Genomic DNA, 21,979 nt, shown 5'->3' with positions numbered 1-21,979 from the left:
GCCTGGTTAGTACTTGGATGTGAGAACACCTGGGAACAGCGGGTGCTGTAGGCCTTTTTTTTCTTTCTCTTGTTCATGCTTCCTACATTGCTGGTTTTGAGATATATAAGAGATGTAGGTGAGAGCAAACCCAATACCTACAGCCATGCCACCCTGAACAAGCCCAATCTCATCTGATCTCTGAAACTAAGCAAGGCTGGGCCTGGTTAGTACTTGAATGGGACACCACCTGGGAACACCAGGTGCTGTAGGCCTTTTTTTCTTTCTCTTGTTCATGCTTCCTACATTGCTGGTTTTGAGATGTATAAGAGATGTAGGTCAGTACAAAACCAATATTTACAGCCACACCACCCTGAACAAGCCCAATCTTGTCTGATCTTGGAAGCTAAGCAGGGCAGGGCCTGGTTAGTACTTAGATGGGAGACCACCTGGGAACACCAGGTGCTGTAAGTTTATTTTTTCTTACTCTTGTTCATGCTTCATACATTGCTGGTTTTCAGATGTATAAGAGATGTAGGTCAGTACAATCCCAATACCTACAGCCACACCACCCTGAACAAGCCCAATCTTGTCTGAACTTGGAAGCGAAGCAGGCCCGGGCCTGCTTAGTATTTGGATGGGAGACCACCTGGGAACACCGGGTGCTGTAGGCCTTTTTTTTCTTTCTCTTGTTTATGCTTCCTACATTTCTGGTTTTGAGATGTATAAGAGAAGTAGGTCAGTACAAGCCCCATACCTACAGCCACACCACCCTGAACAAGCCTGATCTTGGAAGCTAAGCAGGGCGGTGCCTGGTTAGTACTTGGATGGGAGACCACCTGGAAACATCGGGTCCTGTAGGCCTTTTTTTTCTTTCTCTTGTTCATGCTTCCTACATTGCTGGTTTTGAGATTTATAAGAGATGTAGGTGAGAGCAAACCGAAAACCTACAGCCACGCCACCCTGAACAAGCCCAATTTCATCTGATCTCTGAAACTAAGCAGGGCCGGTCCTGGTTAGTACTTGGATGGGAGACCACCTTGCAACACCTTGTGCTGTAGGCCTTTTTTTTCTTTCTCTTGTTCATGCTTCCTACATTGCTGGTTTTGAGAAGTATAAGAGATGTAGGTCAGTACGAAACAAATACCTACAGCCACACCACACTGAACAAGTCAAATCTTGTCTGATCTTGGCAGCTAAGCAGGGCCTGGCCTGGTTAGTACTTGGATGGGAGACCACCTGGGAACACCACGTACTATAGCCATTTTTTTCTTTCTCTTGTTCGTTCTTCCTACATTGCTTTTTTTGAGATGTATAAGAGATGTAGGTCAGTACATCCCCTATGCCTACAGTACACCACCCTGAACAAGCCCAATCTCGTCTGATCTTGAAAGCTAAGCAGTGTCGAGCCTGGTTAATACTTGGGTGGGAGACCACTTGTGGAAACAACAAGTGCTGTAGGCCTTTTTTTTTTCTTTCTTTTGTTCATGCTTCCTACATTGCTGGTTTTGAGATGTATAAGAGATGTAGGTCAGTACAAAAACAATACTTACAGCCACACCACCCTGAACAAGCCTATTCTCATCTGATCTTGGAAGCTAAGCAGGGCTAGGCCTGGTTAGTACTTAGATGGGAGACAATTTGGGAACACCAGGTGCTGTAGGCCTTTTTTTTTTCTCTTGTTCATGCTTCCTACATTGCTGGTTTTGAGATGTATAAGAGATGTAGGTCAGTAGGACCCCATGCCTACAGCCACACCACCCTGAACAAGCCCAATCTTGACTGATCTTGGAAGCTAAGCAGGGCAGGGCCTGGTTAGTACTTGGATGGGAGACCACCTGGGAACACCAGGTGCTGTAGGTCTATTTTTTCTTACTCTTGTTCATGCTTCCTACATTACTGGTTTTGAGATGTATAAGAGATGTAGGTCAGAACAAAGCCAGCACCTACAGATACACCAACCTTAACAAGCCCAATCTCATCTGATCTTGGAAGCTAAGCAGGGCCAGGCCTGGTTAGTACTTGGTTGGGAGACCACCTGGGAACAGCAGAGGCTGTAGGCCTCTTTTTTCTTTCTCTTGTTCATGCTTCCTACATTGCTGGTTTTGAGATGTATAAGAGATGTAGGTCAGTATGGACCCAATATCTACAGCCACACCACCCTGAAGAAGCCTGATCTTGGAAACTAAGCAGGGCAGGGCCTGATTAGTATCTGGATGGGAGACCACCTGGGAACACCAGGTGTTGTAGGCCTATTTTTTCTTTCTCTTGTTCATGCTTCCTACATTGCTGGTTTTGAGATGTATAAGAGATGTAGGTCAGTATGGACCCAATATCTACAGCCACACCACCCTGAAGAAGCCTGATCTTGGAAACTAAGCAGGGCAGGGCCTGATTAGTATCTGGATGGGAGACCACCTGGGAACACCAGGTGTTGTAGGCCTATTTTTTCTTACTCTTGTTCATGCTTCCTACATTGCTGGTTTTCAGATGTATAAGAGATGTAGGTCAGTAACTACCAAATATCTAAAGCCACACCACCCTGAAGAAGCCCAATCTCATCTGATCTTAGTAGCTAAGCAGGGCAGGACTTAGTTAGTACTTGTATGGTAGACCACCTGGGAACACCAGGTCCTGTAGGCCAATTTTTTCTTACTCTTGTTCATGCTTCCTACATTGCCGGTTTTGAGATGTATAAGAGATGTAGTTCAGCACAAGCCCAATACCTACAGCCACACCACCCTGAGCAAGCCCAATCTCATCTGATCTTGGAAACTCAGCAGGGCCGGGACTGGTTATTACTTTGATGGTAGACCAACTGGTAACATTGGGTGCTGTAGGCCTTTCTTTTTTTTCTCCTGTTCATGCTTCCTACATTTCTGGTTTTGAGATGTATAAGAGAAGTAGGTCAGTACAAACCCAATACCTACAGCCACACCACCCTGAACAAGCCCAGTCTTGTCTAATCTTGGAAGCTAAGCAGAGACAGGTCTGGTTAGTACTTGGATGGGAGACCACCAGGAAAAAACAGGTTCTGTAGGCCTTTTCTTTCTTTCTCTTGTTCATGCTTCCTACCGTGCTTGTTTTTAGATGTATAAGAGATGTAGGTCAGTAAAACCCAAATACCTACAGCCACACCACCCTGAACAAGCCCAATCTCATCTGCTCTTGGAAGCTATGCAGGGCCAGGCCTGGATAGTATTTGGATGGGGGACCACCTGTGAACACCAGTTGCTGTAGGCCTTTTCTTTGTTTCTCTTGTTCATGATTCCTACATTGCTGGTTTTGAGATGTATTAGAGATGTAGGTCAGTAAAAACCCAATACCTACAGCCACACCACACAGATCAAGTCAAATCTTGTCTGATCTTGGAAGCTAAGCAGGCCCGGGCCTGGTTAGTACTTGGATGGGAGACCACCTGGGAACACCAGTTGCTGTAGGCCTATTTCTTCTTACTTTTGATCATGCATCCTACATTGCTGGTTTTGAGATGTATTAGAGATGTAGGTCAATAAACACCCAATACCAACAGCCACACAACCCTGAACAAGCCCAATCTCATCTGATCTTGGAAGCTAAGCAGGACTGGGTCTGATTAGTACTTGGGGGAGAGACCACCTGGGAACACCAGGTGCTGTAGCTCTATTATTTCTTTCTCTTGTTCATGCTACCTACATTGCTGGTTTTGAGATGTATAAGAGATGTAGGTCACTATAAACCCAACAACTACAGCCACAGCACCCAGAACAAGCCTAATCTCGTCTGATCTTGGAAGCTGGGCCGGGCCTGGTTAGTACTTGGCTGGGAGACCACCTGGGAACACCAGGTGCTGTAGGCCTTTTTTTTCTTTCTCTTGTTCATGCTTCCTACATTGCTGGTTTTGAGATGTATAAGAGATGTAGGTCAGTATGAACCCAATATCTACAGCCACACCACTCTGAAGAAGCCTGATCTTGGGAGCTAAGCAGGGTGGGGCCTAGTTAGTACTTGGATGGGAGACCACCTGGGAACACCAGGTGCTGTAGCTCTATTATTTGTTTCTCTTGTTCATGCTACCTACATTGCTGGTTTTGAGATGTATAAGAGATGTAGGTCAGTACAAACAAAATACCTACAGCCACACCACACTGAACGTGTCAAATCTTGTATGATCTTGGAAACTAAGCAGGCCCAGGCCTGGTTAGTACTTGGAGGAGAGACCTCCTGGGAACACTGGGTGCTGTAGGTATTTTTTTCTTTCTCTTGTTCGTGCTTCCTACATTGCTGGTTTTGAGATATATAAGAGATGTAGGTCAGTAGAAACCCAATTCCTACAGCCACACCACCCTGAACAAGCCCTATCTCCTCTGATCTTGGAAGCTCAGCATGGCCGGGACTGGTTAGTACTTGGATTATAGACCACCTGGGAACAGCGGGTGCTGTATGCCTTTTTTTTTCTTTCTCTTGTTCATGCTTCCTACATTGCTGGTTTTGAGATGTATAAGAGATGTAGGTCATTACAACCCCAATACCTACAGCCACACGACCCTGAACAAGCCTATCTCATCTGATCTTGGAAGCTCTGCAGGGCCTGGCCTGGTTAGTATTTGAATGGGGGAGCACCTGTGAACACCAGGTGCTGTAGGCATTTTTTTCTTTCTCTTGTTCTTGCTTCCTACATTGCTGGTTTTGAGATGCATAAGAGATGTAGGTCAGTATGAACTCAATACCTACAGCCGCACCACCCTGAACAAGCCCAATCTCATCTGATCTTGGAAGCTAAGCAGTGCCGGGCCTAGTTAATACTTGGATGGGAGACCACTTGTGGAAACACCGGGTGCTGTAGGACTTTACTTTCTTTCTCTTGATCATGCTTCCTACATTGCTGGTTTTGAGATGTATAAGAGATGTAGGTCAGAATAAACCCAACACCTACAGCCACAGCACCCAGAACAAGCCCAATATTGTCTGATCTTGGAAGCTAATCAGGGCCAGGCCTCGTTAGTACTTGGATGGGGGACCACCTGTGAACACCAGGTGCTGTAGACATTTTTTTATTTCTCTTGTTCTTGCTTCCTACATTGCTGGTTTTGAGATGCATAAGAGATGTAGGTCAGTATGAACCCAATACCTACAGCCACACCACCCTGAACAAGCCCAATCTCATCTGATCTTGGAAGCTAAGCAGGGCCGGGCCTAGTTAATACTTGGATGGGAGACCACTTGTGGAAACACCGGGTGCTGTAGGACTTTACTTTCTTTCTCTTGTTGATGCTTCCTACATTGCTAGTTTTGAGATGTATAAGAGATGTAGGTCAGTATAAACCCAACACCTACAGCCACAGCACCCAGAACAAGCCCAATATTGTCTGATTTTGGAAGCTAATCAGGGCTAGGCCTGGTTAGTACTTGGATGGGAGACCACCTGGGAACACCAGGTGCTGTAGGCCTTTTTTTTCTTTCTCTTGTTCATGCTTCCTACATTGCTGGTTTTGAGATGTATAAGAGATGTAGGTCAGTATGAATCCAATACCTACAGCCACACCACCCTGAACAAGCCCAATCTCATCTGATCTTGGAAGCTAAACAGAGCGGAGCCTGGTTAGTACTTGTATGGGAGACCACCTGGGAACACCAGGTGCTGTAGGTCTATTTTTTCTTACTCTTGTTCATGCTTCCTACATTGCTGGTTTTGAGATGTATTAGAGATGTAGGTCAGTACAAACCCAACACTTACAGCCACACCACCCAGAACAAGCCTATTCTCATCTGATCTTGGAAGCTAAGCAGGGCCAGGCCTGGTTAGTACTTGGATGGTAGACCACCTGTGAACACCGGTTGCTGTAGGCCTTTTCTTTCTTTCTCTTGTTCATACTTCCTACATTGCTGGTTTTGAGATGTATTAGAGATGTAGGTCAGTACAAATCCAATAACTACAGCCACACCACCCTGAACAAGCCCTCTCTCATCTGATCTTGGAAGCTAAGCAGGGCTGGGCCTGGTTAGTACTTGAATGGGAGACCACCTGGGAGCACCAGGTTTGGTAGGCCTGTTTTTTCTTTCTCTTGTTCATGCTTCCTACATTGCTGGTTTTAAGATGTATAAGAGATGTAGTTCAGCACAAGCCCAATACCTACAGCCACACCACCCTGAGCAAGCCCAATCTTATCTGATCTAGGAAGCTCAGCAGGGCCAGGACAGGTTAGTATTTTGATGGTAGTCCACCTGGGAACACCAGGTGCTGTAGGCCTTTTTTTTCTTTCTCTTGTTCATGCTTCCTACATTTCTGGTTTTGAGATGTATAAGAGATGTAGGTCAGTACAAACTTAATACCTACAGCCACACCACCCTGAACAAGCCTGATCTTGGAAGCTAAGCATGGACACGCCTGGTTCGTACTTGGATGGGAGACCACCTGGAAACACTGAGTTCTGTAGGCCTTTTTTTTCTTTCTCTTGTTAATGCTTCCTACATTGCTGGTTTTGAGATGTATAAGAGATGTAGGCCAGTACAACCCCAATACCAACAGCCACACCACCCTGAACAAGCCCAATCTCGTCTGATCTTGGACGCTAAGCAGGGCTGGGCCTGGTTACTACTTGGATGGGAGACCACCTGGGAACACCAGGGGCTGTAGGCCTATTTTTTCTTACTCTTGTTCATGCTTCCTACATTGCTGGTTTTGAGATGTATAAGAGATGTAGATGAGTAAAAGCCCGTTACCTACAGCCACACCACCCTGAACAAGGCTGATTTTGGAAGTTAAGCAGGCCGGGCCTGGTTAGCACTTGGATGGGAGACCACTTGTGGAAACACCAGGTGCTGTAGGCCTTTTTTTTTTTTCTCTTCTTCATGCTTCCTACATTGCTGGTTTTGAGATGTATTAGATATGTAGGTCAGTAGAAACACAATACCTTCAGCCACACCACCCTGAACAAGCCCAATCTCATCTGATCTTGGAAGCTATGCAGGTCTGGACCTGGGTAGTATTTGGTTGGGGAACCACCTGTGAACACCGGGTGCTGTAGGCCTTTTCTTTCTTTCTCTTGTTCATGCTTCCTACATTGCTGGTTTTGAGATGTATTAGAGATGTAGGTCAGTATAAACTCAATACCTACAGCCACACAACCCTGAACAAGCCCAATCTCATCTGATCTTGGACACTAAGCAGGGCTGGGCCTGGTTAGTACTTGGATGGGAGACCACCTGGGAACACTGGGTGCTGTAGGCCTTTTTTTTCTTTCTCTTGTTCATGCTTCCTACATTGCTGGTTTTGAGATGTATAAGAGATGTAGGTCAGTATGAATCCTATACCTACAGCCACACCACCCTGAACAAGCCCAATCTCATCTGATCTTGGAAGCTAAACAGAGCGGAGCCTGGTTAGTACTTGTATGGGAGACCACCTGGGAACACCAGGTGCTGTAGGTCTATTTTTTCTTACTCTTGTTCATGCTTCCTACATTGCTGGTTTTGAGATGTATTAGAGATGTAGGTCAGAACAAACCCAACACTTACAGCCACACCACCCAGAACAAGCCTATTCTCATCTGATCTTGGAAGCTAAGCAGGGCCAGGCCTGGTTAGTACTTGGATGGTAGACCACCTGTGAACACCGGTTGCTGTAGGCCTTTTCTTTCTTTCTCTTGTTCATGCTTCCTACATTGCTGGTTTTGAGATGTATTAGAGATGTAGGTCAGTACAAATCCAATAACTACAGCCACACCACCCTGAACAAGCCCTCTCTCATCTGATCTTGGAAGCTAAGCAGGGCTGGGCCTGGTTAGTACTTGAATGGGAGACCACCTGGGAGCACCAGGTTCGGTAGGCCTGTTTTTTCTTTCTCTTGTTCATGCTTCCTACATTGCTGGTTTTGAGATGTATAAGAGATGTAGTTCAGCACAAGCCCAATACCTACAGCCACACCACCCTGAGCAAGCCCAATCTTATCTGATCTAGGAAGCTCAGCAGGGCCAGGACAGGTTAGTATTTTGATGGTAGTCCACCTGGGAACACCAGGTGCTGTAGGCCTTTTTTTTCTTTCTCTTGTTCATGCTTCCTACATTTCTGGTTTTGAGATGTATAAGAGATGTAGGTCAATACAAACTTAATACCTACAGCCACACCACCCTGAACAAGCCTGATCTTGCAAGCTAAGCAGGGACACACCTGGTTCGTACTTGGATGGGAGACCACCTGGAAACACTGAGTTCTGTAGGCCATTTTTTTCTTTCTCTTGTTAATGCTTCCTACATTGCTGGTTTTGAGATGTATAAGAGATGTAGGCCAGTACAACCCCAATACCTACAGCCACACCACCCTGAACAAGCACAATCTCATCTGATCTTGGACGCTAAGCAGGGCTGGGCCTGGTTACTACTTGGATGGGAGACCACCTGGGAACACCAGGGGCTGTAGGCATATTTTTTCTTACTCTTGTTCATGCTTCCTACATTGCTGGTTTTGAGATGTATAAGAGATGTAGATGAGTAAAAGCCCGTTACCTACAGCCACACCACCCTGAACAAGGCTGATTTTGGAAGTTAAGCAGGCCGGGCCTGGTTAGCACTTGGATGGGAGACCACTTGTGGAAACACCAGGTGCTGTAGGCCTTTTTTTTTTTTCTCTTCTTCATGCTTCCTACATTGCTGGTTTTGAGATGTATTAGATATGTAGGTCAGTAGAAACCCAATACCTTCAGCCACACCACCCTGAACAAGCCCAATCTCATCTGATCTTGGAAGCTATGCAGGTCTGGGCCTGGGTAGTATTTGGTTGGGGAACCACCTGTGAACACCGGGTGCTGTAGGCCTTTTCTTTCTTTCTCTTGTTCATGCTTCCTACATTGCTGGTTTTGAGATGTATTAGAGATGTAGGTCAGTATAAACTCAATACCTACAGCCACACAACCCTGAACAAGCCCAATCTCATCTGATCTTGGACACTAAGCAGGGCTGGGCCTGGTTAGTACTTGGATGGGAGACCACCTGGGAACACTGGGTGCTGTAGGCTTTTTTTTTCTTTCTCTTGTTCATGCTTCCTATATTGCTGGTTTTGAGATGTATAAGAGATGTAGGTCAGTAGAAACCCAACACCTCCAGCCACACCACCCTGAACAAACTAAATCTCATCTGATCTTGGAAGCTAAGCAGAGCAGCATCTGGTTTATACTTGGATGGGAGACCACCTGGGAACACCAGGTGCTGTAGGCCTATTTTTTCTTACTTTTGTTCATGCTTCCTACATTGCTGGTTTTGAGATGTATAAGAGATGTAGGTCAGTACGAACCCAATTACTACAGCCACACCACCCTGAACAAGCCCAATCTCATCTCATCTTAGAAGCTAAGCAGGGCCTGGCCTGGTTAGTACTTGGATGGGAGACCACCTGGGAACACTGGGTGCTGTCGGTCTATTTTTTCTTACTCTTGTTCATGCTTCCTACATTGCTAGTTTTGAGATGTATAAGAGATGTAGGTGAGTACAAGCCCATTACCTACAGCCACACCACCCTGAACAAGCCTGATTTTGGAAACTAAGCAGGCCGGGCCTGTTTAGTACTTGGATGTGAGATTACCTGGGAACACCGGGTGCTGTAGGCCTTTTTTTTTTCTTTCTTTTGTTCATGCTACCTACATTTCTGGTTTTGAGATGTATAAGAGATGTAGGTCAGTATGAGCCCAATACCTACATCCACACCACCCTGAACAAGCCCAATCTTGTCTGATCTTGGAAGCTAAGCAGGGCAGGGCCTGGTTTGTACTTGGATGGGAGACCACCTGGGAACACCAGTAGCTGTATGTCTATTTTTTCTTACTTTTGTTCATGCTTCCTACATTTTTTGTTTTCAGATGTATTAGAGATGTAGGTCAGTACAAACCCAATACCTACATCCACACCACCCTGAACAAGCCCAATCTTGTCTGATCTTGGAAGCTAAGCAGGGCCTGGCCTGGTTAGTACTTGGATGCAAGACCACCTGGGAACATCAGGTGTTGTAGGCCTATTTTTTCTTACTCTTGATCATGCTTCCTACATTGCTGATTTTCAGATGTATAAGAGATGTAAGTGAGTACAAACCCATTACCTACAGCCACACCACCCTGAACAAGCCTGATTTTGGAAGCTAAGCTGGCCGGGCCTGGTTAGTACTTGTATGTGAGATTACCTGGCAACACCGGGTGCTGTAGGCCTTTTTTTTCTTTCTCTTTGTCATGCTTCCTACATTGCTGGTTTTTTAGATTTATTAGAGATGTAGGTCAGCATGAACCCAATACCTACAGCCACACCACCCTGAACAAGCCCAATCTCATCTCATCTTGGAAGCTAAGCAGGGCCTGGCCTGGTTAGTACTTGGATGCGAGACCACTTGGGAACACCAGGTGTTGTAGGCCTATTTTTTCTTACTCTTGATCATGCTTCCTACATTGCTGGTTTTCAGATGTATAAGAGATGTAGATGAGTACAAGCCCATTACCTACAGCCACACCACCCTGAACAAGCCTGATTTTGGAAGTTAAGCAGGCCGGGCCTGGTTAATACTTGGATGTGGGAACACTGGGTGCTGTAGGCCATTTTTTTCTTTCTCTTGTTCATGCTTCCTACATTTCTGGTTTTGAGATGTATAAGAGATGTAGGCCAGTAAAAACCAGATACTTACAGCTACACCACCCTGAACAAGCCTATTCTCTTCTGGTCTTGGAAGCTAAGCAGGGCCAGGCCTGGTTAGTACTTGGATGGTAGACCACCTGTGAACACCAGGTGCTGTAGGCTTTTTCTTTCTTTCTCTTGTTTATGCTTTTTACATTGCTGGTTTTGAAATGTATAAGAGATGTAGGACAGTATGAACCCAATACCTTCAGCCACACCACCCTGAACAAGCCCAATCTCATCTGATTTTGGAAGCTAAGCAGCGCCAGGCCTGGTTAGTAGTTGGATGGGAGACCACCTGGAAACATCGGGTGCTGTAGGCCTTTTTTTTCTTTCTCTTGTTCATGCTTCCTACATTGCTGGTTTTGAGATGTATAAGAGATGTAGGTCAGTACAACCCCAATACCTACAGCCACACCACCCTGAAAAAGCCCAATCTCATCTGATCTTGGAAGCTATGCAGGGCCGGGCCTGATTAGTATTTGGATGGGGGACAAGCTGTGAACACCAGGTGCTGTAGGCTTTTTTTTTTTCTTTCTTTTGTGCATGCTTCCTACATTGCTGGTTTTGAGATGTATAAGAGATGTAGGTCAGTACAAACCCAACACCTACAGCCACACCACCCTGAACAAGTCTGATCTTGGAAGCTAAGCAGCACCAGGCCTGGTTAATACTTGGATGGGAGACCACCTGGGAACACCAGTTGCTGTAGGCCTTTTTTTTCTTTCTCTTGTTCATGCTTCCTACATTGCTGGTTTTGAGATGTATAAGAGATGTAGGTCAGTACAATCCCAATACCTACAGCTATGCCACCCTGAACAAGCTGAATCTCATCTGATCTTGGAAAGTAAGCAGGGCCAGGCCTAGTTAATACTTGGATGGGAGACCACTTGTGGAAACATCGGGTGCTGTAGGCCTCTTTTTTTCTTTCTTTTGTTCATGCTTCCTACATTGCTGGTTTTGAGATGTATAAAAGTTGTAGGTCAGTACAAACCCAACACCGACAGCCACACCACCCTGAACAAGTCTGATCTTGGAAGCTAAGCAGGGCCAGGCCTGGTTAATACTTGGATGGGAGACTGCCTGGGAACACCAGTTGCTGTAGGCCTTTTTTTTCTTTCTCTTGTTCATGCTACCTACATTGCTGGTTTTGAGATGTATAAGAGATGTAGGTCAGTAAAAGCCCAATACTTACAACCACACCACCCTGAACAAGCCTATTCTCATCTGGTCTTGGAAGCTAAGCAGAGCTGGGCCTGGTTAGTACTTGGATGGGAGACCGCCTGGGAACTCCAGGTGCTGTAGGACTTTTTTTTCTTTCTCTCGTTCGTGATTTTTACATTGCTGGTTTTGAGATGTATAAGAGATGTAGGTCAGTTTGAACTCAATACCTTCAGCCACACCACCCTGAACAAGCCTATTCTCATCTGGTCTTGGAAGCTAAGCAGCGCCAGGCCTGGTTAGTACTTGGATGGTAGACCACCTGTGAACACCGGGTGCTGTAGGCCTTTTCTTTCTTTCTCTTGTTCATGCTTCCAACATTCCTGGTTTTGAGATATATAAGAGATGTAGGGGAGTACAAACCTATTACCTACAGCCACACCACCCTGAACAAGCCTGTTTTTGGAAGCTAAGCCGGGCGGGCTTGATTAGTACTTGGATGTGAGATTACCTGGGAACTCTGGGTGCTGTAGGCCTTTTTTTTCTTTCTCTTGTTCAAGCTTCCTACATTTCTGGTTTTGAGATGTATAAGAGATGTAGGTCAGTACAACCCCATTACCTAGAGCCACACCACCCTGAACAAGCCTGATCTTGGAAGCTATGCAGTGCCGGGCCTAGATAGTATTTGGATGGCGGACCATCTGTGAACACCAGGTGCTGTAGGCTTTTTTTTTCTTTCTTTTGTTCATGCTTCCTACATTGCTGGTTTTGAGATGTATAAAAGTTGTAGGTCAGTACAAACCCAACACCTACAGCCACACCACCCTGAACAAGTCTGATCTTGGAAGCTAAGCAGGACCAGGCCTGGTTAATACATGGAGGGAAGACCACCTGGGAACACCAGTTGCTGTAGGCCTTTTTTTTCTTTCTCTTGTTCATGCTACCTACATTGCTGGTTTTGAGATGTATAAGAGATGTAGGTCAGTAAAAGCCCAATACTTACAACCACACCACCCTGAACAAGCCTATTCTCATCTGGTCTTGGAAGCTAAGCAGAGCTGGGCCTGGTTAGTACTTGGATGGGAGACCGCCTGGGAACTCCAGGTGCTGTAGGACTTTTTTTTCTTTCTCTCGTTCGTGATTTTTACATTGCTGGTTTTGAGATGTATAAGAGATGTAGGTCAGTTTGAACTCAATACCTTCAGCCACACCACCCTGAACAAGCCTATTCTCATCTGGTCTTGGAAGCTAAGCAGCGCCAGGCCTGGTTAGTACTTGGATGGTAGACCACCTGTGAACACCGGGTGCTGTAGGCCTTTTCTTTCTTTCTCTTGTTCATGCTTCCAACATTCCTGGTTTTGAGATATATAAGAGATGTAGGGGAGTACAAACCTATTACCTACAGCCACACCACCCTGAACAAGCCTGTTTTTGGAAGCTAAGCTGGGCGGGCTTGATTAGTACTTGGATGTGAGATTACCTGGGAACTCTGGGTGCTGTAGGCCTTTTTTTTCTTTCTCTTGTTCAAGCTTCCTACATTTCTGGTTTTGAGATGTATAAGAGATGTAGGTCAGTACAACCCCATTACCTAGAGCCACACCACCCTGAACAAGCCTGATCTTGGAAGCTATGCAGTGCCGGGCCTAGATAGTATTTGGATGGCGGACCATCTGTGAACACCAGGTGCTGTAGGCTTTTTTTTTCTTACTCTTGTTCATGCTTCCTACATTGCTGGTTTTGAGATGTATAAGAGATGTAGGACAGTACAAACCCTACACCTACAGCCACACCACCCTGATCAAGTCTGACCTTGGAAGCTAAGCAGGACCAGGCCTGGTTAATACATGGAGGGAAGACCACCTGGGAACACCAGTTGCTGTAGGCCTTTTTTTTCTTTCTCTTGTTCATGCTTCCTACATTGCTGGTTTTGAGATGTATAAGAGATGTAGGTCAGTACAACCCCAATACCTACAGCCACACCACCCTGAATAAGCCCAATCTCATCTGATCTTGGAAGCTATGCAGGGCCGGGCCTGGTTAGTATTTGGATGGGTGACAAGCTGTGAACACCAGGTGCTGTAGGCTTTTTTTTTCTTTCTCTTGTTCATGCTTCCTACATTGCTGGTTTTGAGATGTATAAGAGATGTAGGTCAGTACAAAACCAATACCTACAGCCACACAACACTGAACAAGCCAAATCTCATCTGAGCTTGGAAGGTAAGCAGGGCCAAGCCTGGTTAATACTTGGATGGGAGACCACTTGTGGAAACATCAGGTGCTGTTGGCCTTTTTTTTTCTTTCTTTTGTTCATGCTTCCTACATTGCTGGTTTTGAGATGTATAAGAGATGTAGGTCAGTACAAACCCAACACCTACAGCCACACCACCCTGAACAAGTCTGATCTTGAAAGCTAAGCAGGCCCAGGCCTGCTTAATACTTGGATGGGAGACCACCTGGGAACACCAGTTGCTGTAGGCCTTTTTTTTCTTTCTCTTTTTCATGCTTTCTACATTGCTGGTTTTGAGATGTATAAGAGATGTAGGTCAGTATGAACCCAATATCTACAGCCACACCACCCTGAAGAAGCCCAATCTCATCTGATCTTGGAAGCTAAGCAGGGCAGGGCCTGGTTAGTACTTGTATGGGAGACCACCTGGTAACACCAGGTGATATAGGCCTTTTTTTTCTTTCTCTTGTTCATGCTTCCGACATTGCTGGTTTTGAGATGTATAAGAGATGAAGGTGAGAGCAAAACCAATACCTACAGCCACGCCACCCTGAACAATCCAAATTTCGTCTGATCTCTGAAACTAAGCAGGGCCAAGCCTGGTTAGTACTTGGATGGGAGACCACCTGGGAATACCGGGTGCTGTAGGCCTTTTTTTTCTTTCTCTTGTTCATGCTTCCTACATTGCTGTTTTGAGATGTATAAGAGATGTAGTTCAATATACACCCAATACCTACAGCCACACCACCATGCGCAAGCCCAATCTTGTCTGATCTTGGAAGCTAAGCAGGGCTGGGCCTGGTTAGTACTTGGATGTGAGACCACCTGGAAACATCGGGTCCTGTAGTCCTTTTTTTTCTTTCTCTTGTTCATGCTTCCTACATTGCTGGTTTTGAGATGTATAAGAGATGTAGGTCATTACAAAACCAATACCTACAACCACACCACCCCCACACCACCCTGAACAAGCCCAATCTCATCTGATCTTGGAAGGTAAGCAGGGCCAGGCCTGGTTAATACTTGGATGAGAGACCACTTGTGGAAACATTGGGTACTGTAGGCTTTTTTTTTTCTTTCTTTTGTTCATGCTTCCTACATTGCTGGTTTTGAGGTGTATAAGAGATGTAGGACAGTACAAACCCTACACCTACAGCCACACCACCCTGATCAAGTCTGACCTTGGAAGCGAAGCAGGACCAGGCCTGGTTAATACATGGAGGGAAGACCACCTGGGAACACCAGTTGCTGTAGGCCTTTTTTTTTCTTTCTCTTGTTCATGCTTCCTACATTGCTGGTTTTGAGATGTATAAGAGATGTAGGTCAGTACAACCCCAATACCTACAGCCACACCACCCTGAATAAGCCCAATCTCATCTGATCTTGGAAGCTATGCAGGGCCGGGCCTGGTTAGTATTTGGATGGGTGACAAGCTGTGAACACCAGGTGCTGTAGGCTTTTTTTTTCTTTCTCTTGTTCATGCTTCCTACATTGCTGGTTTTGAGATGTATAAGAGATGTAGGTCAGTACAAAACCAATACCTACAGCCACACAACACTGAACAAGCCAAATCTCATCTGAGCTTGGAAGGTAAGCAGGGCCAAGCCTGGTTAATACTTGGATGGGAGACCACTTGTGGAAACATCGGGTGCTGTTGGCCTTTTTTTTTCTTTCTTTTGTTCATGCTTCCTACATTGCTGGTTTTGAGATGTATAACAGATGTAGGTCAGTACAAACCCAACACCTACAGCCACACCACCCTGAACAAGTCTGATCTTGAAAGCTAAGCAGGCCCAGGCACTGCTTAATACTTGGATGGGAGACCACCTGGGAACACCAGTTGCTGTAGGCCTTTTTTTTCTTTCTCTTTTTCATGCTTCCTACATTGCTGGTTTTGAGATGTATAAGAGATGTAGGTCAGTACAAACCCAACACCTACAGCCACACCACCCTGAACAAGTCTGATCTTGGAAGCTAAGCAGCGCCAGGCCTGGTTAATACTTGTATGGGAGACCACCTGGGAACACCAGTTGCTGTAGGCCTTTTTTTTCTTTCTCTTTTTCATGCTTCCTACATTGCTGGTTTTGAGATGTATAAGAGATGTAGGTCAGTACAAAACCAATACCTACAGCCACACCACCCTGAACAAGCCCATTCTCATCTGATCTTGGAAGCTAAACAGGGCCAGGCCTGGTTAGTACTTGGATGGTAGACCACCTGTGAACACCAGGTGCTGTAGGCTTTTTTTTTCTTACTCTTGTTCATGCTTACTACATTGCTGGTTTTGAGATGTATTAGAGATGTAGGTCAGTACAAACCCATTACATACAGCCACACCAACCTGAACAAGCCTGATTTTGGAAGCTAAGCAGGCCGGGCTTGATTAGTACTTGGATGTGAGATTACCTGGGAACTCTGGGTGCTGTAGGCCTTTTTTTTTCTTTCTCTTGTTCATGCTTCCTACATTGCTGGTTTTGAGATGCATAAGAGATGTAGGTCAGTACAACCCCAATACCTAGAGCCACACCACCCTGAACAAGCCCAATCTTGTCTGATCTTGGGCGAGACAGCAGGGAACAGCAGGTACTGTAGGCCTTTTTTTATCTTTCTCTTGTTCATGCTTCCTACATTGCTGGTTTTGAGATGTATAAGAGATGTAGGTCAGTATAAAACCAATATCTACAGCCACACCACCCTGAAGAAGCCCAATCTCATCTGATCTTGGAAGCTAAGCAGGGCAGGGCCTGGTTAGTACTTGGATGGGAGACCACCTGGGAACACCAGGTGCTATAGGCCTATTTTTTCTTTCTCTAGTTCATGCTTCCTACATTGCTAGTTTTGAGATGTATAAGAGATGTAGGTGAGAGGGAACCCAATACCTACAGCCACACCACCCTGAACAAGCCTGATTTTGCAAGCTAAGCAGGCCGGGCCTGGTTAGTACTTGGATATGAGAACACCTGGGAACACCAGGTGCTGTAGTCCTTTTTTTTCTTTCTCTTGTTCATGCTTCCTACATTGCTGGTTTTGAGATGTATAAGAGATGTAGGTGAGTGCAAACCCAATACCTACAGCCATGCCACCCTGAACAAGCCCAATTTTGTCTGATCTCTGAAACTAAGCAGGGCCAAGCATGGTTACTACTTGGATGAGAGACCACCTGGGAATACCAGGTGCTGTAGGCCTTTTTTTTATTTCTCTTGTTCATGCTTCCTACATTGCTGGTTTTGAGATGTATAAGAGATGTTGGTCAGTATAACCCCAATACCTACAGCCACGCCACCCTGAACAAGCCCAATCTCATCTGATCTTGGAAGGTAAGCAGGGCCAGGCCTGGTTAATACTTAGATGGGAGACCACTTGTGGAAACATTGGGTGCTGTAGGCCTTTTTTTTTCTTTCTTTTGTGCATGCTTCCTACATTGCTGGTTTTGAGATGTATAAGAGATGTAGGTCAGTACAAACCCAACACCTACAGCCACACCACCCTGAACAAGTCTGATCTTGGAAGCTAAGCAGCACCAGGCCTGGTTAATACTTGGATGGGAGACCACCTGGGAGCACCAGTTGCTGCAGGCCTTTTTTTTCTTTCTCTTGTTCATGCTTCCTACATTGCTGGTTTTGAGATGTATAAGAGATGTAGGTCAGTACAACCTCAATACCTACAGCCATGCCACCCTGAACAAGCCCAATCTCATCTGATCTTGGAAGGTAAGCAGGGCCAGGCCTGGTTAATACTTGGATGGGAGACCACTTGTGGAAACATCAGGTGCTGTAGGCCTTTTTTTTTCTTTCTTTTGTTCATGCTTCCTACATTGCTGGTTTTGAGATGTATAAGAGTTGTAGGTCAGTAGAAACCTAACACCTACAGCCACACCACCCTAAACAAGTCTGATCTTGGAAGCTAAGCAGGGCCAGGCCTGGTTAATACTTGGAAGGGAGACTGCCTGGGAACACCAGTTGCTGTAGGCCTTTTTTTTCTTTCTCTTGTTCATGCTTCCTACATTGCTGGTTTTGAAATGTATAAGAGATGTAGGTCAGTAAAAGCCCTATACTTACAGCCACACCACCCTGAACAAGCCCAATCTCATCTCATTTTGGAAGCTAAGCAGGGCCTGGCCTGGTTAGTACTTGGATGGGAGACCACCTGGGAACACCAGGTTCTGTAGGCCTTTTTTTTTCTTTCTCTTGTTAAAGCTTTCTACATTGCTGGTTTTGAGATGTATAAGAGATGTAGATGAGAGCAAATCTAAAACCTACAGCCACGCCATCCTGAACAAGCCCAATCTCATCTGATCTGTGAAACTAAGCAGGGCTAGGCCTGGTTAATACATGGATGGGACACCACCTGGGAACACCAGTTGCTGTAGGCCTTTTTTTTCTTTCTCTTTTTCATGCTTCCTACATTGCTGGTTTTGAGATGTATAAGAGATGTAGGTCAGTACAAAACCAATACCTACAGCCACACCACCCTGAACAAGCCCATTCTCATCTGATCTTGGAAGCTAAACAGGGCCAGGCCGGGTTAGTACTTGGATGGTAGACCACCTGTGAACACCGGGTGCTGTAGGCCTTTTCTTTCTTTCTCTTGTTCATGCTTCCTACATTGCTGGTTTTGAGATGTATTAGAGATGTAGGTCAGTACAAACCCATTACCTACAGCCACACCAACCTGAACAAGCCTGATTTTGGAAGCTAAGCAGGCCGGGCTTGATTAGTACTTGGATGTTAGATTACCTGGGAACTCTGGGTGCTGTAGGCCTTTTTTTTCTTTCTCTTGTTCATGCTTCCTACATTGCTGGTTTTGAGATGTATAAGAGATGTAGGTCAGTACAAACCCAATACCTAGAGCCACACCACCCTGAACAAGCCCAATCTTGTCTGATCTTGGGCGAGACAGCAGGGAACAGCAGGTACTGTAGGCCTTTTTTTTTCTTTCTCTTGTTCATGCTTCCTACATTTCTGGTTTTGAGATGTATAAGAGATGTAGGTCAGTACAAACCCAATACCTACAGCCACACCACCCTAAACAAGCACATTCTCGTCTGATCTTGGAAGCTAAACAGGGCTGGGACTGGTTAGTACTTGGATGGGAGACCACCTGGAAACACCAATTTCTGTAGGCCTTTTTTTTCTTTCTCTTGTTCATGCTTCCTACATTGCTGGTTTTGAGATGTATAAAAGATGTAGGTAAGTACAACCCCAATACCTACAGCCATACCACCCTGAACAAGCCCAATCTCGTCTGATATTGGACGAGACAGCAGGGAACAGCAGGTACTGTAGGCCTTTTTTTTTCTTTCTCTTGTTCATGCTTCCTACATTACTGGTTTTGAGATGTATAAGAGATGTAGATGAGAGCAAACCCAATACCTACAGCTACGCCACCCTGAACAAGCCTGATTTTGAAAGCTAAGCAGGCTGGGCATGGTTAGTACTTGGATGTGAGAACACCTGGCAACACCGGGTGCTGTAGGCCTTTTTTTTCTTTCTCTAGTTCATGCTTCCTACATTGCTGGTTTTGAGATGTATAAGAGATGTAGGTCAGTACAACCCCAATACCTACAGCCACACCACCCTGGACAAGTCCAATTTCATCTGTTCTTGGAAGCTATGCAGGGCCAGGCCTGGTTAGTATTTGGATGGGGGACAAGCTGTGAACAACAGCTGCTGTAGGCTACTTTTTTCTTTCTCTTGTTCATGCTTCCTACATTGCTGGTTTTGAGATGTATAAGAGATGTAGGTCAATACAAAACCAATACCTACAGCCACACCACCCTGAACAAGCCCAATCTCTTCTGATCTTGGAAGGTAAGCAGGGCCAGGCCTGGTTAATACTTGGATGGGAGACCACTTGTGGAAACATCAGGTGCTGTAGGCTTTTTTTTTTTCTTTCTTTTGTTCATGCTTCCTACATTGCTGGTTTTGAGATGTATAAGAGATGTAGGTCAGTACAACCCCAATACCTACAGCCACACCACCCTGAATAAGCCCAATCTCATCTGATCTTGGAAGCTAAGCAGGCTGGGCCTGGTTAGTATTTGGATGTGAGAACACCTTGGAACACCGGGTGCTGTAGGCTTTTTTTTTTTCTTTCTTTTGTTCATGCTTCCTACATTGCTGGTTTTGAGATGTATAAGAGATTTAGGTGAGAGCGAACCCAATACCTACAGCCACGCCACACTGAACAAGCCCAATTTCGTCTGATCTTGGAAGCTCAGCAGGGCCGAGACTGGTTAGTACTTGGATCATAGACCACCTGGGAACACCAGGTCCTGTAGGCCTTTTTTTTCTTTCTCTTGTTCATGCTTCCTACATTGCTGGTTTTGAGATGTATAAGAAATGTAGGTCAGTATAACCCCAATACCTACAGCCACACCACCCTGAACAAGCCCAATCTCATCAGATCTTGGAAGCTAAGCAGGGCCAGGCCTGGTTAGTACTTGGATGGGAGACCACCTGGGAACACCAGGTGCTGTAGGCCTTTTTTTTCTTTCTCTTGTTCATGCTTCCTACATTGCTAGTTTTGAGATGTATAAGAGATGTAGGTCAGTAGTAACCCAATCCTTACAGCCACACCACCCTGAACAAGCCTATTCTCCCCTGATCTTGGAAGCTAAGCAGGGCCAGGCCTGGTTAGTACTTGGATGGGAGACCACCTTGGAACACCAGGTGCTGTAGACCTTTTTTTTCTTTCTCTTGTTCATGCTTCCTACATTGCTGGTTTTGAGATGTATAAGAGATGTAGGTCAGTATAAACCAAATACCTACAGCCACACCACCCTGAACAAGTCAAATCTTGTCTGATCTTGGAAGCTAAGCAGGGCCAGGTCTGGTTAATACTTGGATGGGAGACCACTTGTGGAAACACCGGGTGCTGTAAGCCTTTTTTTTTCTTTCTCTTGTTCATGCTTCCTACATTGCTAGTTTTGAGATGTATAAGAGATGTAGGTCAGTAGTAACCCAATACTTACAGCCACACCACCCTGAACAAGCTTAATCTTGTCTGATCTTGGAAGCTAAGCAGGGTCAGGCCTGGTTAGTACTTGGATGGGAGACAGCCTGGGAACACCAGGTGCTATATGCCATTTTTTTTCTTTCTCTTGTTCATGCTTCCTACATTGCTGGTTTTGAGATGTATAAGAGATGTCGGTCAGTGCAAGCCCAATACCTACAGCCACACCACCCTGAACAAGCCTAATCTTGTCTGATCTTGGAAGCTAAGCAGGGCCAGGCCTGGTTAGTACTTGGATGGGAGATCACAAGACCCAGAAAAAAATGTTAAAAACATGTTAACCAATTTTGCAAAACAAACAGGAATTACTAGAGATGTGTACTGTTACATTACTTTAAAATGTTAGGCCTCTAGCAACAAAAACATTTGGACACACATTAGATGTTGATAATGCATTTTAATCAATGTATTACATTCTGGTGAGCCACGGGGAGAGGGATGTGGACAGGGTTGTCTTATCCAGCATTAAAGGCCCCAGGGCAAAGCACTATGGTGGGCCACTACCTACAAAACCACTCACAGGAAGTAAAAATATTTTGATAACGATTTGATTTCCCTGAAAAAAGAAAAATATACTGACAAGCTGACCAGGCTCTCGGGCCCATTTGTGTTGCCCCTGCCCTGCTTGTCTATGTGTTAAGATGGCTCTGGCTGTTCTTTTCATTGCAACCTGTGTCATAAATGTCATCTTTTAATCAACATGTGTTCCAGCAGGGATTAGTTCCAATGTTTAACAACATTGAAGTATTATCAAATTCAAAATACCCTTTCTTGTAAACACTTACTATCTCCTAAGGCCTCAGCAGCTTGAGGCACCACCAGCTGCCTGTTGGCGTCATCGTTCTGCTGAACCTCTGGTTCTGCCTCCGGCTCCTCAGCAGACCAGTCTGCTGCCCCAGAGGCACAGAGGGAGGATTGGGCCGCAGGCTGGGAGTCCTCCTCCACTTCCTCCTGGCCCTCGCTCTGCTCCTCT

The 21,979-nt window shown here is 45.5% G+C and overlaps 4 non-coding genes and 51 pseudogenes across 4 annotated transcripts; all 55 read left to right on the top strand.

Annotated features, from left to right (window-relative positions):
• The first annotated feature begins 135 nt into the window (after positions 1 to 135).
• LOC142125996 (5S ribosomal RNA) lies at positions 136 to 254 on the top strand (annotated as a pseudogene).
• Positions 255 to 334: 80 nt separating this feature from the next.
• Positions 335 to 453, top strand: LOC142136927 (5S ribosomal RNA). The gene has a single exon (XR_012687595.1). It is a non-coding gene; the product is annotated as a 5S ribosomal RNA (ribosomal RNA).
• An 81-nt stretch (positions 454 to 534) lies between these two features.
• On the top strand, positions 535 to 653 carry LOC142131149 (5S ribosomal RNA; annotated as a pseudogene).
• An 873-nt stretch (positions 654 to 1,526) lies between these two features.
• LOC142135294 (5S ribosomal RNA) lies at positions 1,527 to 1,645 on the top strand (annotated as a pseudogene).
• A 78-nt stretch (positions 1,646 to 1,723) lies between these two features.
• LOC142112580 (5S ribosomal RNA) lies at positions 1,724 to 1,842 on the top strand. The gene has a single exon (XR_012681248.1). It is a non-coding gene; the product is annotated as a 5S ribosomal RNA (ribosomal RNA).
• Positions 1,843 to 1,923: 81 nt separating this feature from the next.
• LOC142136750 (5S ribosomal RNA) lies at positions 1,924 to 2,042 on the top strand (annotated as a pseudogene).
• Positions 2,043 to 2,123: 81 nt separating this feature from the next.
• On the top strand, positions 2,124 to 2,232 carry LOC142136805 (5S ribosomal RNA; annotated as a pseudogene).
• Positions 2,233 to 2,313: 81 nt separating this feature from the next.
• On the top strand, positions 2,314 to 2,422 carry LOC142136804 (5S ribosomal RNA; annotated as a pseudogene).
• Positions 2,423 to 3,103: 681 nt separating this feature from the next.
• Positions 3,104 to 3,222, top strand: LOC142136406 (5S ribosomal RNA; annotated as a pseudogene).
• A 281-nt stretch (positions 3,223 to 3,503) lies between these two features.
• Positions 3,504 to 3,622, top strand: LOC142136516 (5S ribosomal RNA; annotated as a pseudogene).
• Positions 3,623 to 3,703: 81 nt separating this feature from the next.
• On the top strand, positions 3,704 to 3,817 carry LOC142136678 (5S ribosomal RNA; annotated as a pseudogene).
• An 81-nt stretch (positions 3,818 to 3,898) lies between these two features.
• LOC142136846 (5S ribosomal RNA) lies at positions 3,899 to 4,007 on the top strand (annotated as a pseudogene).
• A 679-nt stretch (positions 4,008 to 4,686) lies between these two features.
• Positions 4,687 to 4,807, top strand: LOC142136572 (5S ribosomal RNA; annotated as a pseudogene).
• Positions 4,808 to 5,087: 280 nt separating this feature from the next.
• LOC142133069 (5S ribosomal RNA) lies at positions 5,088 to 5,208 on the top strand (annotated as a pseudogene).
• An 81-nt stretch (positions 5,209 to 5,289) lies between these two features.
• On the top strand, positions 5,290 to 5,408 carry LOC142136819 (5S ribosomal RNA; annotated as a pseudogene).
• Positions 5,409 to 5,489: 81 nt separating this feature from the next.
• Positions 5,490 to 5,608, top strand: LOC142119707 (5S ribosomal RNA; annotated as a pseudogene).
• Positions 5,609 to 5,689: 81 nt separating this feature from the next.
• LOC142136593 (5S ribosomal RNA) lies at positions 5,690 to 5,808 on the top strand (annotated as a pseudogene).
• An 81-nt stretch (positions 5,809 to 5,889) lies between these two features.
• On the top strand, positions 5,890 to 6,008 carry LOC142136375 (5S ribosomal RNA; annotated as a pseudogene).
• Positions 6,009 to 6,479: 471 nt separating this feature from the next.
• Positions 6,480 to 6,598, top strand: LOC142121758 (5S ribosomal RNA; annotated as a pseudogene).
• A 272-nt stretch (positions 6,599 to 6,870) lies between these two features.
• On the top strand, positions 6,871 to 6,989 carry LOC142136182 (5S ribosomal RNA; annotated as a pseudogene).
• An 81-nt stretch (positions 6,990 to 7,070) lies between these two features.
• On the top strand, positions 7,071 to 7,189 carry LOC142121156 (5S ribosomal RNA; annotated as a pseudogene).
• An 81-nt stretch (positions 7,190 to 7,270) lies between these two features.
• Positions 7,271 to 7,389, top strand: LOC142119696 (5S ribosomal RNA; annotated as a pseudogene).
• Positions 7,390 to 7,470: 81 nt separating this feature from the next.
• On the top strand, positions 7,471 to 7,589 carry LOC142136592 (5S ribosomal RNA; annotated as a pseudogene).
• An 81-nt stretch (positions 7,590 to 7,670) lies between these two features.
• LOC142136114 (5S ribosomal RNA) lies at positions 7,671 to 7,789 on the top strand (annotated as a pseudogene).
• Positions 7,790 to 8,260: 471 nt separating this feature from the next.
• LOC142124690 (5S ribosomal RNA) lies at positions 8,261 to 8,379 on the top strand (annotated as a pseudogene).
• A 272-nt stretch (positions 8,380 to 8,651) lies between these two features.
• On the top strand, positions 8,652 to 8,770 carry LOC142134576 (5S ribosomal RNA; annotated as a pseudogene).
• Positions 8,771 to 8,851: 81 nt separating this feature from the next.
• On the top strand, positions 8,852 to 8,970 carry LOC142121858 (5S ribosomal RNA; annotated as a pseudogene).
• An 81-nt stretch (positions 8,971 to 9,051) lies between these two features.
• Positions 9,052 to 9,170, top strand: LOC142136863 (5S ribosomal RNA; annotated as a pseudogene).
• An 81-nt stretch (positions 9,171 to 9,251) lies between these two features.
• On the top strand, positions 9,252 to 9,370 carry LOC142136655 (5S ribosomal RNA; annotated as a pseudogene).
• A 272-nt stretch (positions 9,371 to 9,642) lies between these two features.
• Positions 9,643 to 9,761, top strand: LOC142133291 (5S ribosomal RNA; annotated as a pseudogene).
• An 81-nt stretch (positions 9,762 to 9,842) lies between these two features.
• On the top strand, positions 9,843 to 9,961 carry LOC142136325 (5S ribosomal RNA; annotated as a pseudogene).
• A 271-nt stretch (positions 9,962 to 10,232) lies between these two features.
• On the top strand, positions 10,233 to 10,351 carry LOC142136106 (5S ribosomal RNA; annotated as a pseudogene).
• Positions 10,352 to 10,611: 260 nt separating this feature from the next.
• Positions 10,612 to 10,730, top strand: LOC142136504 (5S ribosomal RNA; annotated as a pseudogene).
• Positions 10,731 to 10,811: 81 nt separating this feature from the next.
• LOC142136172 (5S ribosomal RNA) lies at positions 10,812 to 10,930 on the top strand (annotated as a pseudogene).
• Positions 10,931 to 11,011: 81 nt separating this feature from the next.
• On the top strand, positions 11,012 to 11,130 carry LOC142133560 (5S ribosomal RNA; annotated as a pseudogene).
• A 666-nt stretch (positions 11,131 to 11,796) lies between these two features.
• On the top strand, positions 11,797 to 11,915 carry LOC142132041 (5S ribosomal RNA; annotated as a pseudogene).
• Positions 11,916 to 11,996: 81 nt separating this feature from the next.
• Positions 11,997 to 12,115, top strand: LOC142136677 (5S ribosomal RNA; annotated as a pseudogene).
• A 650-nt stretch (positions 12,116 to 12,765) lies between these two features.
• Positions 12,766 to 12,884, top strand: LOC142132030 (5S ribosomal RNA; annotated as a pseudogene).
• Positions 12,885 to 12,965: 81 nt separating this feature from the next.
• Positions 12,966 to 13,084, top strand: LOC142136675 (5S ribosomal RNA; annotated as a pseudogene).
• A 650-nt stretch (positions 13,085 to 13,734) lies between these two features.
• On the top strand, positions 13,735 to 13,853 carry LOC142131989 (5S ribosomal RNA; annotated as a pseudogene).
• A 474-nt stretch (positions 13,854 to 14,327) lies between these two features.
• On the top strand, positions 14,328 to 14,446 carry LOC142130896 (5S ribosomal RNA; annotated as a pseudogene).
• Positions 14,447 to 14,527: 81 nt separating this feature from the next.
• Positions 14,528 to 14,646, top strand: LOC142134173 (5S ribosomal RNA; annotated as a pseudogene).
• A 685-nt stretch (positions 14,647 to 15,331) lies between these two features.
• LOC142131978 (5S ribosomal RNA) lies at positions 15,332 to 15,450 on the top strand (annotated as a pseudogene).
• Positions 15,451 to 16,115: 665 nt separating this feature from the next.
• Positions 16,116 to 16,234, top strand: LOC142127852 (5S ribosomal RNA; annotated as a pseudogene).
• A 435-nt stretch (positions 16,235 to 16,669) lies between these two features.
• On the top strand, positions 16,670 to 16,788 carry LOC142137230 (5S ribosomal RNA). The gene has a single exon (XR_012687874.1). It is a non-coding gene; the product is annotated as a 5S ribosomal RNA (ribosomal RNA).
• A 470-nt stretch (positions 16,789 to 17,258) lies between these two features.
• LOC142136741 (5S ribosomal RNA) lies at positions 17,259 to 17,379 on the top strand (annotated as a pseudogene).
• A 272-nt stretch (positions 17,380 to 17,651) lies between these two features.
• On the top strand, positions 17,652 to 17,772 carry LOC142136061 (5S ribosomal RNA; annotated as a pseudogene).
• Positions 17,773 to 18,044: 272 nt separating this feature from the next.
• On the top strand, positions 18,045 to 18,163 carry LOC142136164 (5S ribosomal RNA; annotated as a pseudogene).
• Positions 18,164 to 18,445: 282 nt separating this feature from the next.
• Positions 18,446 to 18,564, top strand: LOC142128655 (5S ribosomal RNA; annotated as a pseudogene).
• Positions 18,565 to 18,998: 434 nt separating this feature from the next.
• On the top strand, positions 18,999 to 19,117 carry LOC142136790 (5S ribosomal RNA; annotated as a pseudogene).
• Positions 19,118 to 19,751: 634 nt separating this feature from the next.
• Positions 19,752 to 19,872, top strand: LOC142136473 (5S ribosomal RNA; annotated as a pseudogene).
• Positions 19,873 to 19,955: 83 nt separating this feature from the next.
• LOC142129576 (5S ribosomal RNA) lies at positions 19,956 to 20,073 on the top strand (annotated as a pseudogene).
• Positions 20,074 to 20,356: 283 nt separating this feature from the next.
• On the top strand, positions 20,357 to 20,475 carry LOC142133269 (5S ribosomal RNA). The gene has a single exon (XR_012686736.1). It is a non-coding gene; the product is annotated as a 5S ribosomal RNA (ribosomal RNA).
• An 81-nt stretch (positions 20,476 to 20,556) lies between these two features.
• Positions 20,557 to 20,675, top strand: LOC142136629 (5S ribosomal RNA; annotated as a pseudogene).
• Positions 20,676 to 20,959: 284 nt separating this feature from the next.
• On the top strand, positions 20,960 to 21,078 carry LOC142136546 (5S ribosomal RNA; annotated as a pseudogene).
• Positions 21,079 to 21,979: the final 901 nt, after the last annotated feature.

The sequence above is a fragment of the Mixophyes fleayi genome, chromosome 1, assembly GCF_038048845.1.
Source record: "Mixophyes fleayi isolate aMixFle1 chromosome 1, aMixFle1.hap1, whole genome shotgun sequence".
NCBI lineage: Eukaryota > Metazoa > Chordata > Amphibia > Anura > Limnodynastidae > Mixophyes > Mixophyes fleayi.
This window is presented reverse-complemented; position numbering and strand designations above follow the sequence as displayed.